Genomic DNA, 10735 nt, shown 5'->3' on the forward strand with positions numbered 1-10735 from the left:
GGGGTTACTGTGCATGTGCACAGTAACTGGAAAAATAATTACCCGGTTACTATGCATGTGCACAGTAACTGTAAAATTAATTAACATGTTACTGTGCAGAGGAACAGTAACACTGTTACTGTACAGTGAACAGTACCAGTCGTGTGGTTTGGGCTGGGCTGAGTCCAGCCCCTGTAGGAAGTGGGCCCATTTTATGTTGGGCTGATTTCGGCCCAGTCTCTTTGTGGGACGGGTCTGGCCCGTTCGGAAAATTTTCTTTAAAAGAATGATTTAAATATGTGTTTTTTCTGAAAGTTTGTTGATGCATTGTTTATCAATATCTGCTTGTATTTTTTATATGGTAAAGATACAAGTCCGGTATGAAAATACCCGGTCTTCGTCGAGACATCAAAAAAAATATAAAATGAAAAAATGTTTTGTTTTCCTGCATACGGCCAATACCCTAACATTGTTTTTACGTTTTTTTATATAAAAAAAAAACAAATATTTGAAGTTTTGAAAATGTGTTTTCGCATGGATTTCTTAAACACAACAAAAATCATTTTTCTTGCATTTCTGGATTTTACAACATGTTTGTAAAACTCCAAAGGGTATTGGCCAATATTCCAAAAAATATAAAAATCTTATTTTGGGGAAATTCATCTATTATTCACCGCTAATGTTTGGATAAAGAAATCCTTAAAGGACGAATATCCAAAATATTATTGGGAATAATTTGTTATTATTCACTGTTAATATTTGGATAAAGAAACCCGGAGTGGTAAATATCCAAAATAATTTTCTAGGAATAATACATCCGCACAAATCCTTGAAAGAAGCCTTGATTATAATCGAGGACATTTCAATTTTTTTTCTCCACGGTTTAGAGCCGTGAGAGTATAAAACACTAAGACAAAAAAATAGATTTTTAAGGCACCCTAGATTTCATTAATCAGAGCAGACTTATCCTAGGAAACTGATGGGATTAGAGAACATCAACACTATAACAATTATAAGGCAAATAAAACACCAAGCAGCTTACCTTAGGTAGGGCGTATTAGGGGTGCTAAAACCTTCCCTTTACGCAACCAGTCCCTTGCCTTAGAATCTCTGAAAGACCAGTTAGGTTTCCTAGTGACCATAATACTAGGTGGCGACTCCTTTTTTTTCACAACAGAAAGACCCCAACATCGAATCCCCGCTACGGAGGAAGTGTCGCCGCGACGTCGAGCTCTCGGGAGGGTGCGACAGGATGGCGACTCCACTGGGGACCCTTGGACTAAGCTTGGTAATTGTTTTTTTTGTTTGTTTTGTTATGCCATGTGTTGTTGTTTTTTTACTATGAATGATACTTTGTTTAAAAGCTTTTAGCATGCATCTTTACATCCTATCATGCATGGTATATCAAATATGGATATAGATGTTATTGCACCCTTTCATGCATCACTTATATTATTACTATCTTGTCGAGAGCACACACATTAAACTTTAAGTTAGGTGGGGGACTAGCAGCTTGCCTTATGACTTGAGTCAAGGTTTAAGTTTGTGTAAACCCCAACTCTTTGTTGAGTGTTTAGACTGATAGTGATTGGTACATGTGCCATCCCACTATCTGCTGAACCCCCATATTGCCTTTATGAGGGCGATCACTGGGACAACAAGAGACCCTTTTTTAGAGACCAAGTAGTAAACCTACCCTATGTCTCACGTAAAGGAACTAGAACCTATCCTTAAGGTTGTATGCTCCATAATATCTTTTGCATCAAAACCCCAAGGCATTTTGAACCACAGGATTTGAGCCACCATTGCTAAATTTTCCATCATAGAATATGAAAAAAATTCTGAAATGTCACAATTGATTGAAGGAGACTGCCTTGGAAGCGATGCTAAGAAACTGTCACCAATCAAGAACCTGAATTGCATTATGAATGAGGTGAACAAGTTAACGACTCACTTTCAGAATGTGGATAAGGATGCATTTTTTAGTAGATAAGGACGTTTGATGGAAATTGCAAGGGTAGGAGTTTTAAGCCCAGCTGTGCGAACCATAGTTCATTTTTTGGATCCAGATTACCAATGTTTTTCTTTCGGAAGCATAGACCTATGTCCCACTATGTAGGAATATAGATTGTTAACTGAGTTTCCAAATAATCTGTATTAGATTTATTTGCCTTTAAGATTTGACAAGATCATCCTCGAACTGTCAAAACTGCTCAGAATCTCCAACTTGGAAAAGCTTTTGGAAAAGAATGCTACCGGTCTGAAATGGATGATGCTAGAAATTAAACTGGAAAAGAAGTCAGGATTAGAAAAAGAGAGATTGATTGCCTTGAGCATATTTGGCCTTATGTTGTTCCCAAGTCAGACGGGTTTAGTGAGTTTGGAGGCCGCTGCTGCTTATATAGAGTATGAGAATACACAAATCAATCCAGTGGCTGTCAATTTAACTAAAACCATCTTGACACTTAACCATTGTAGGAAGACCGGAAAAGAAGCAATGAGATGTTGCATGCAGTTGTTGTATATCTAGATGGTTAGCCACATCGAAACAAAAAAAGCATGTCTTCAATAATTTTTGGTGGTTCACCCAAAGACCCCTGAAGTTGGTAAAAGAAGAAGAATGGGAAGATCTAGACAACAAGGGTTGGATTGACAAATTAGAAGGTTTGCCTAATAGTGATTTCAAGTGGAGAGCCCCGTGGGTAACGGCAGTGAAAGTCCTCATGAGTTGTGGACAGAAACGTTGGGCGCCTTTGGTAGGGATCACAGGTTATGTAAGTTATGCTCTTGCCCCTGTGGTAAGGTAACTTGGGGGCATGCAGTTTGTTCCAAGGACGATGGGAATTGCTTAATTCTTTGGTTTGTTCAAAGATCCCATCGCACAAGAAGTTGTGGAGATCATCACACAAGATTGGAAGCATCTGATTTTGGTTGAGATAGAAGGTTTAAAGGATCTAAGTGCAAGTGCAGGATATGCAAGATCGAGAGACTTAGCTGCTTCAGCCATGCCTTGTGTAGGAGTCAAATCTCTCCAAATTATAGAAGAGCCTATCAAGAGAAAAAAGGGACAATAATGAAGAGGAGTTGAGAAGACACAACAATGTTGGAAGAAATGATTGCTGGAAGAAGATAAAAGAAGAGCATTTCTAGATGAATAAACATAATCTAGAGACACAAAGCTTGAATTAAAGCTAAGTGAAGAGAAGATTGCTAGGAAAGAAGTGAGAAGGAGCTAGAAGGGATGAGTTTGGATTGATGCAAAGTTGCTTTGAACTTGAAGCAATAGAGGTTGACTTTAAAGATTGCCAAGGAAGCACAAAATATACCTAAGAAAATTTGCACAAATTCAATCCCAACTGATGGATAGGATTGGGAAGTATGAGGATTTGAACAAGAAGTATATGGAGTTGGAAAACTGTTTGATGGAGATTGTAAAGGAAGAGAGTAAAAGGAAAGGTTTTAAGGGTATTAAAGCGGAGTTAGCGGTTAAGAAGAATGAGATAAAAAGTTGTGAGGATAAAAACTTGACAAGAAGTGCGAAAAGGATAAAAAGCATTTGGACAATAAGCTAGCAGCAATGGAAAAATACAAGGATCAAGTCGACGCTAACAATGCTGCTTTGAACAAAACCAATATGTTGCTCATAGAAAAGATGACCAAGACGGATGAGCAAATGGACGAAGTTGCTGCACATGCTCGGATTATTAGATTGAGAACCGATGCCTTTCTAGGGAGGATTGAGAACCGCAACTTTGCCTTTTTACCTTTGGCTAGAGAGTTTATGGAGGAAAGGTAATAAACTTATCAAGCATTAATGAAAAGGACGTTGACCTATCTTCTTATGCAAAATCTGTCTCTTGGTGAACATGATTAAAGCAAACGACTTGAAAGGCAGTACTCCTAGCAATGTGACAAGAGAGCCTATGTTTATAAGGTGGTGGCTGTTATTCGTTCACTAGAAGGCTGCATCCATACCTAATATACAAAGCATTCTTATGACAATCATGCATTATGTCATGCATTTTCTTATACATCTATGCACGCATCAGACCTAGAAACATAGATCCCCCTTCTAGAATCCACAACACTCGACAAAGAAAAAGGTTGGAAAATGAAGAAAGGTTACACCCAAAAGCTCATTACCAAAGAACGCTTGAAGGAGTCTGGAATGATGTTGCGCACCTAATCGATTTGCTCAAGCAAATGTCTTGAGACAATTTTTCCTTTTAATGAAATCATGCATTTTCAAAGGTTCATCTTGATGTTTTTACACATCACTCTCCGTTTTCAAATCGGATCTTTCAAAACAAACATCTACACTTTACACTGAGAATGAATGGCCAAACTCTAGAATACATAGTAGCTATAGAAGAGGAAGAAGTGGATGAAAATAGGACAACATGAACAAGCTTGGAAACCCGCCAGAGAGGAACTTGAAACCATAGATGCGGGCAATGAAAAAATAAGAGAAAAATTGAAGATATGGACTATGATCACTTCTAAAGAAAAGTTGGTTACTTCGAGATTATATAGATATTTTTGCTTCGTCCTACAAGGATGTGTCTGGTTTGTATAGGGTACCACTAGTAGAAGGATGCAAATCGATTAAGAAAAAGTAAAGGTAGAAATTGAAAAGCAGTTGAACGCCGATTTTCTAGAAGTAATCAAGTATCCACGATGGGTGTCCAACATAGTGGTATACCTAAAAAGGAAGAGTTTGTGCCGGATTAGCCCCAAAGACAATTTTTCTCTACCACATCTAGATATGTTGTTTGAAAATGCAGCACGTAGCTCCATATATTCCTTTATGGATGGATTTTCGGGCTACAACCAGATAAAAATAACAAGAGGATATGGAAAAGACAACATTGGTAATGTCATGGGGAACCTTGTTTCAAGGTTATCCTATTTGGGTTAAAGAATGTCAGGGCCATCTACCAAAGGGGCCATGGTAACTCTATTTCACGACATGATGCATAAAAAGATTGAAGTATTTGGGGATGACATGATTGCTAAATCTAGAGAGGGAACGAGTCATGTCCAAATATTGAAGGAATTATTTGAAAGATTAAGGAAGTACAAGTTGAGGCTTAACTATGCAAGGTGTTCATTCGGGGTGAAATCTAGGAAGTTGTTGGGATTGATGAGGAGTGACAAAGGGATAGAAGTGGATCCTGGTTAAGTAAAAGCTATTCAATCTATGCCACCTCCCAAGATTAAGAAGGATGTGAGAGGTTTCTTAGGAAGGTTGAATTACGTTGCTCGGTTTATATCCCAATTAACCATGACTTGTGACCCAATCTTCGATTGTTAAGGAAGAAGAATCTCGGAATTTGTAATAAGAGTGTGAAGAAGCTTTCGAGAAAATCAAGCAGTACCTCTTGATGAAGATGTGTTTTCAGTTGAGGAAGGAAAATTAGATTGGTGGACTATGTACTTTGATGGTGTTGTAAACGTATGTGGTAATAGAGCTGATGCAATGATAATCTCTCCTAATAAAAAGGTATTCGATTTTAGTTAAGTTGCAGTTTGGGTGCAATAACAACATAGGAGTATGAAGCTTGCATTCTCGTTTTAGAGGTGGCATTGGAGCTGAATATTAGGAAAATAAATGTGTATGGGTGCAATAACAACAATATCTGATTTTGATTATTTGCCAAGTGAAAGGGAGGGCAAACCAAGGATAAGAAGTTGGGACCTACCAAGAATACCCGTCTAAATTGGCTAGAGAAGTTGAGGAAATAAAGTTCACCCATTTAGGAATGGAAGGAAAACATTTTGTTGATGCTTTGGTCATATTAACTTCTATGGCTAGAATAGACTTTGGGCACAAGGTACAACCGGTACACAGTGATATCAGAAATAACCCAGCTCATTGTTGCTCAGTGTAGAGGGAAATAGATGGAAACCCTTGATACTATGATATCAAGAATTTCATCCAAAATCAGCAAGAAGACTTTGAGAATGTTGGCAATGGATTTCAATCTTGATGGGGAAACTTTGTATAAAAAATCATCTGACAGAACTTTGTTGAGATGTTTGGATGACGTAGAGGCAAAAAGTGGTGAAGAAATTTATTGAGAGATTTGATTTGTCAGTATGGTCCACCAGAAAAAGATTATAATTGATAATGCCCAGAAATTCAATTGGCAAGATGATAATAGAACTCTGCGCTAAATTGAAAATCATGCATCCCAATTCCTTGCCATGTAGGCCAAAGATGAATGGTGCGGTAGAAGCTACTAACAAGAATGTCAAGAAGATTATTTAGAAGATGGTAGTCACGTACAAGTGTTGGCATGAAATGTTGCCATTGGCCCTTTAAGCGTACCGCACCGCAGTCTGAACCTCAATAGGAGCCACCCTATATACGTTGGTATATGGAATGGAGACGGTAATGCCTTTAGAAGTGGAAAACCCCTCATTAAGAGTATTGGTAGACTCTAAGTTTAGAAGAGGTGGAATGGGTAAAAGTTAGATATGAATAGTTGAATATGATCAGTGAAAAGAGGATAGCTGCAATCTATCATCATCAAAGATGGCCTAATCATATGATAAGAAGGTCCGACCTCGAGGATTCCATGAAGGAGATTTTGTGTTGAATATAGCCTTTACCAGAAGAGGATCAAAGTAAAAGGGCGCCAAACAAGAAAGACCCTTACTTGTTAAAGAAAACATTCTCGAAAGGAGCTTTATTTGTTATCTAGAATGGATGGAGAAGATCTAGTTAAATCTGTGAAGGCTGACTCTATAAAGAAATACTATGCTTCCCGATCAATAAAAAAGGTGCAGCCATGAATTCTCATTGTAAAGAACCTTTTTTTTATAAAACGTATGATCTCATAGCATTTGAAATCTTTTACTTAAAAGAACTGTTTTAATGCATGACTAAGGAGATGACTCCATCAATTGGAGAGAATCAAACCAAATCAAAACTTGACATGTTTTTGCACACCACACTGGGGGCAAGGAGCGCACGAAGTGCACATAGGGGCCCAAAGTTAACCAAAGCCCAAAAGGGGTATCATCATAAAAACTTCTAAAAAAGACATCTTTTATGAGAATTGCTAATTGCATTGAAAGTTTCAGTTTTCATGAACAAAACCAAATCTTTTGAGTTTTCCTTTTAAAATAATAATAAAAGACAATACTCAATGGAGCAAGAAAGGGCCCCAGAAGAAACCAAAGATCTCTACACCAAGAGGATAGGAAGTGTAGCGCGTGGAGTATGTTCTGGTTCGAAAAGGACAGGACATGCAAATAAATGGAAATAGGAGCTCAAAGACGGCTACAATGGAAAGGGGGACCTATGTTTCAAAAATAGGTAACAAAAGCATGCATACTATACTGTCATAAACATTAACCTGGCAGGAAAGGTGGAGAAAACCAAACCAGTTCCAAGTGTTTGAGAACCACTAAGATACAGAATCTAAGGTCAACGGAACTACGGAGGAGATTGGTGAGCTAGCACTGCTTCATTCCTTGAGGTAAGATGATTTCTTTTGAGATTTATAACGGACAGGTCATCCGACATTGAGACCACATTTTAGAAAAAGCATGGAGTTTTTCTAAAAAATCTAAAGAATCTTAAGATGGGCAGGTCACCCGATATTGAGACCATTCCTTAGAAAAGCGTGGAGTTTTCTAGGAATTTTAAGAGGGGCCGGTTACCTGATATTGAAACCGTTTCTTAGAAAAGCGTGGAGTTTTCTAAGAATTTTAAGATGGGTCGGTCACCTGATATTGAGACCATTTCTTAGAAAAGCGTGGAGTTTTCTAAGAATCTTAAGATGGGCAGGTCACCCGATATTGAGACCATTCCTTAGAAAAGCGTGGAGTTTTCTAAAGAATTTTAAGAGGGGCTGGTCACCCGATATTGAGACCATTCCTTAGAAAAGCGTGGAGTTTTCTAGGAATTTTAAGAGGGGTCGGTTACCTGATATTGAAACCGTTTCTTGGAAAAGCGTGGAGTTTTCTAAGAATTTTAAGATGGGCCGGTCACCTGATATTGAGACAGTTTCTTAGAAAAGTGTGGAGTTTTCTAAGAATCTTAAGATGGGCAGGTCACCCGATATTGAGACCATTCCTTAGAAAAGCGTGGAGTTTTCTAGGAATTTGAAGAGGGGTTGTTTACCTGATATTGAAACCGTTTCTTAGAAAAGCGTGGAGTTTTCTAAGAATTTTAAGATGGGTCGGTCACCTGATATTGAGACCGTTTCTTAGAAAAGCGTGGAGTTTTCTAAGAATCTTAAGATGGGCAAGTCACCCGATATTGAGACCATTCCTTAGAAAAGCATGGAGTTTTCTAGGAATTTGAAGAGGGGCTGGTTACCTGATATTGAAACCGTTTCTTAGAAAAGCGTGGAGTTTTCTAAGAATTTTAAGATGGGCCGGTCACCTGATATTGAGACCGTTTCTTAGAAAAGCGTGGAGTTTTCTAAGAATCTTAAGATGGGCAGGTCACCCGATATTGAGACCATTCCTTAGAAAAGCGTGGAGTTTTCTAGGAATTTTAAGAGGGGCCGGTTACCTGATATTGAAACCGTTTCTTGGAAAAGCGTGGAGTTTTTTATGAATTTTAAGATGGGCCGGTCACCTGATATTGAGACAGTTTCTTAGAAAAGTGTGGAGTTTTCTAAGAATCTTAAGATGGGCAGGTCACCCGATATTGAGACCATTCCTTAGAAAAGCGTGGAGTTTTCTAGGAATTTTAAGAGGTCGCCAGAAGGGATCTCATCTTTCAGCTTTGGTTAAAGGGAATTGCCAGATGGGATTCTAGGTTGACCGAGCTGCAAAATAGTTTTTTTAAGGTTTTGGTTAAAGGAGATCGCCAGAAGGGATCTCAGGTTAACCCAACCGCAACACAGATATCAGTTGGCTAAGGGATCTCAGGTTGGCCAAGCTGCAAATATAAATTTTTGGTTAAAAGAGATTGCCAGAAGGGATCTCAGAATGGAATTCCAAGTTAAATTAATCGAAGTTAGAAGTCTGAGGATCGCCAGATTGGGATCTCAAGATGACAAAGTTTTGATCGTTGTTTCGGGTTGAAGAGGAATAGCCATAAAGACAAAGTTTCAGATCGATCAATCTTCGACAATATCAGTTTCGGAAGTTCAGTTTTGTTTATCTTTATAAAACTCACTGCGCAGAACCCTTGCTGCTCCGTAAGCATTATAAAGAGGGGGCATCTGTTGTAACCCATTTTTGGGTCCCCACAAAAATAAAAATTAAAAAAAAAATTATTAAAAAGAAAAAAACCCAAAATAGTATAGACATCGTTCCTCTCTCTCTCCCCGCATGCTGCTGCAAAAACCCAAAACCCCATGACTAGAAGACAGCGCAGGCGTGCCCTGCAAAGACGCCTATTGGAGACCTCACCCGATGTGCATGCGCGACAGAACCCGCTCCACATGTGTACCGCTCACAATTAATTAACAAAAGGAGGGGGAAAGAGTTTTTGAAAGAGGAGAGAGGGCTGGAAAATAGAAGAGGGGGGGAAGAGTTTTTGAAAACAGAGGGGGGAGAGTTCAGTTTTGGGAGACGAAAAAGATAGAACACCCAAAACAAGTTCCCCCCCTTGGCGATTCCCCTCTCTCGGCCATTTCTTCCCTGCACACGAAACAGCCTTCTCTACCAAACGTTGCCAACGCCCTCACCATCATCTAAGGACTGGGACTGTTTCCCTAAACAGAGACGGTGGAGATGAAAGAATGTGAGGGTGGTCTCCGGTTCTGGCATATATAACAGACTGCTTTCTTCTTCTTCCAGTAGAGGGAGGAGGAGGCGAAGAGAAGAGTAAAGAGCAGAGAGGGTTGGCATAGAAAAAAAAACAAAGAGAACGAGAGAGGAAAAAAGGAAGGCTTTCTTCAGGTTTCAAAGGCAGTAAAGCAAAGGTTTTCACCCCTGTTTGCACCGCATCTTCTACATCCGAACCAGCAGCCACATCAGGAGGACGAGCAGCTGCAGCTCCCGCTCCTGCACCGGCCCTTCATTCTCCTTTCCTCTTCGCTGCTAACAGCAGCTCATTACGGGGAAGATTGAGAAGTAAGAGGGGAGGCCAAAGGACAGTAAAGAAGGAGCAGAAAACCGAGACTCCAAGGGCGCTGATCATTTGCCATGCCAGCAGAAGACTTTCTTCCACCTGTGAAGGAGACGACAACACTGTGAGCAGCCGCAACAACACTAGAGAGGAGGAAGAGTAACCGACACAACACCACCAACCGCACCAGGTCATCATCTCTTTCGGGCTTTGCTTTCATTTTTTTTACATATAACACTTGCAGAACAGAGAAGAAGAAAGAGCAGAAAACCAAGGAGAGAGAGTGACAAAGACGTAGAGTAAAGGAAAAAACAGGAAAACCGACGCCAATACAGGACAGGAGAAAAAGATTGGAAACAGACGAACGCAGACAGCTTCTTCGTCTCCAGGTTCGTTCTCTTCACCTTCTGTGTGCATTTGTTTTCTTTGTATTTGCACTGTTCAAGTGAATTTTAATTCACTTGAACAGTAACGGGGTCTCTTTGCATGCATTTTAATTCTCTTTGCATGCATTTCACCTTGTGTGCACTGTTCAAGTGAATTAATTCACTTGAACAGTAACCCGCCAGCTTTGATTGAACTGTAACCTCCCGCACTGTGTAATCTTTTGCTTTGTGTTTGCACTGTTCAAGTGAAATTTAATTCATTTGAACAGTAACGTGGCCTTTTGCATGTAATTTGCTTTGCTAATGTGTGAAAACGGGGTTACTGTGCATG

Source organism: Populus nigra, chromosome 14 (assembly GCF_951802175.1).
Source record: "Populus nigra chromosome 14, ddPopNigr1.1, whole genome shotgun sequence".
Classification (NCBI taxonomy): Eukaryota; Viridiplantae; Streptophyta; class Magnoliopsida; order Malpighiales; family Salicaceae; genus Populus; species Populus nigra.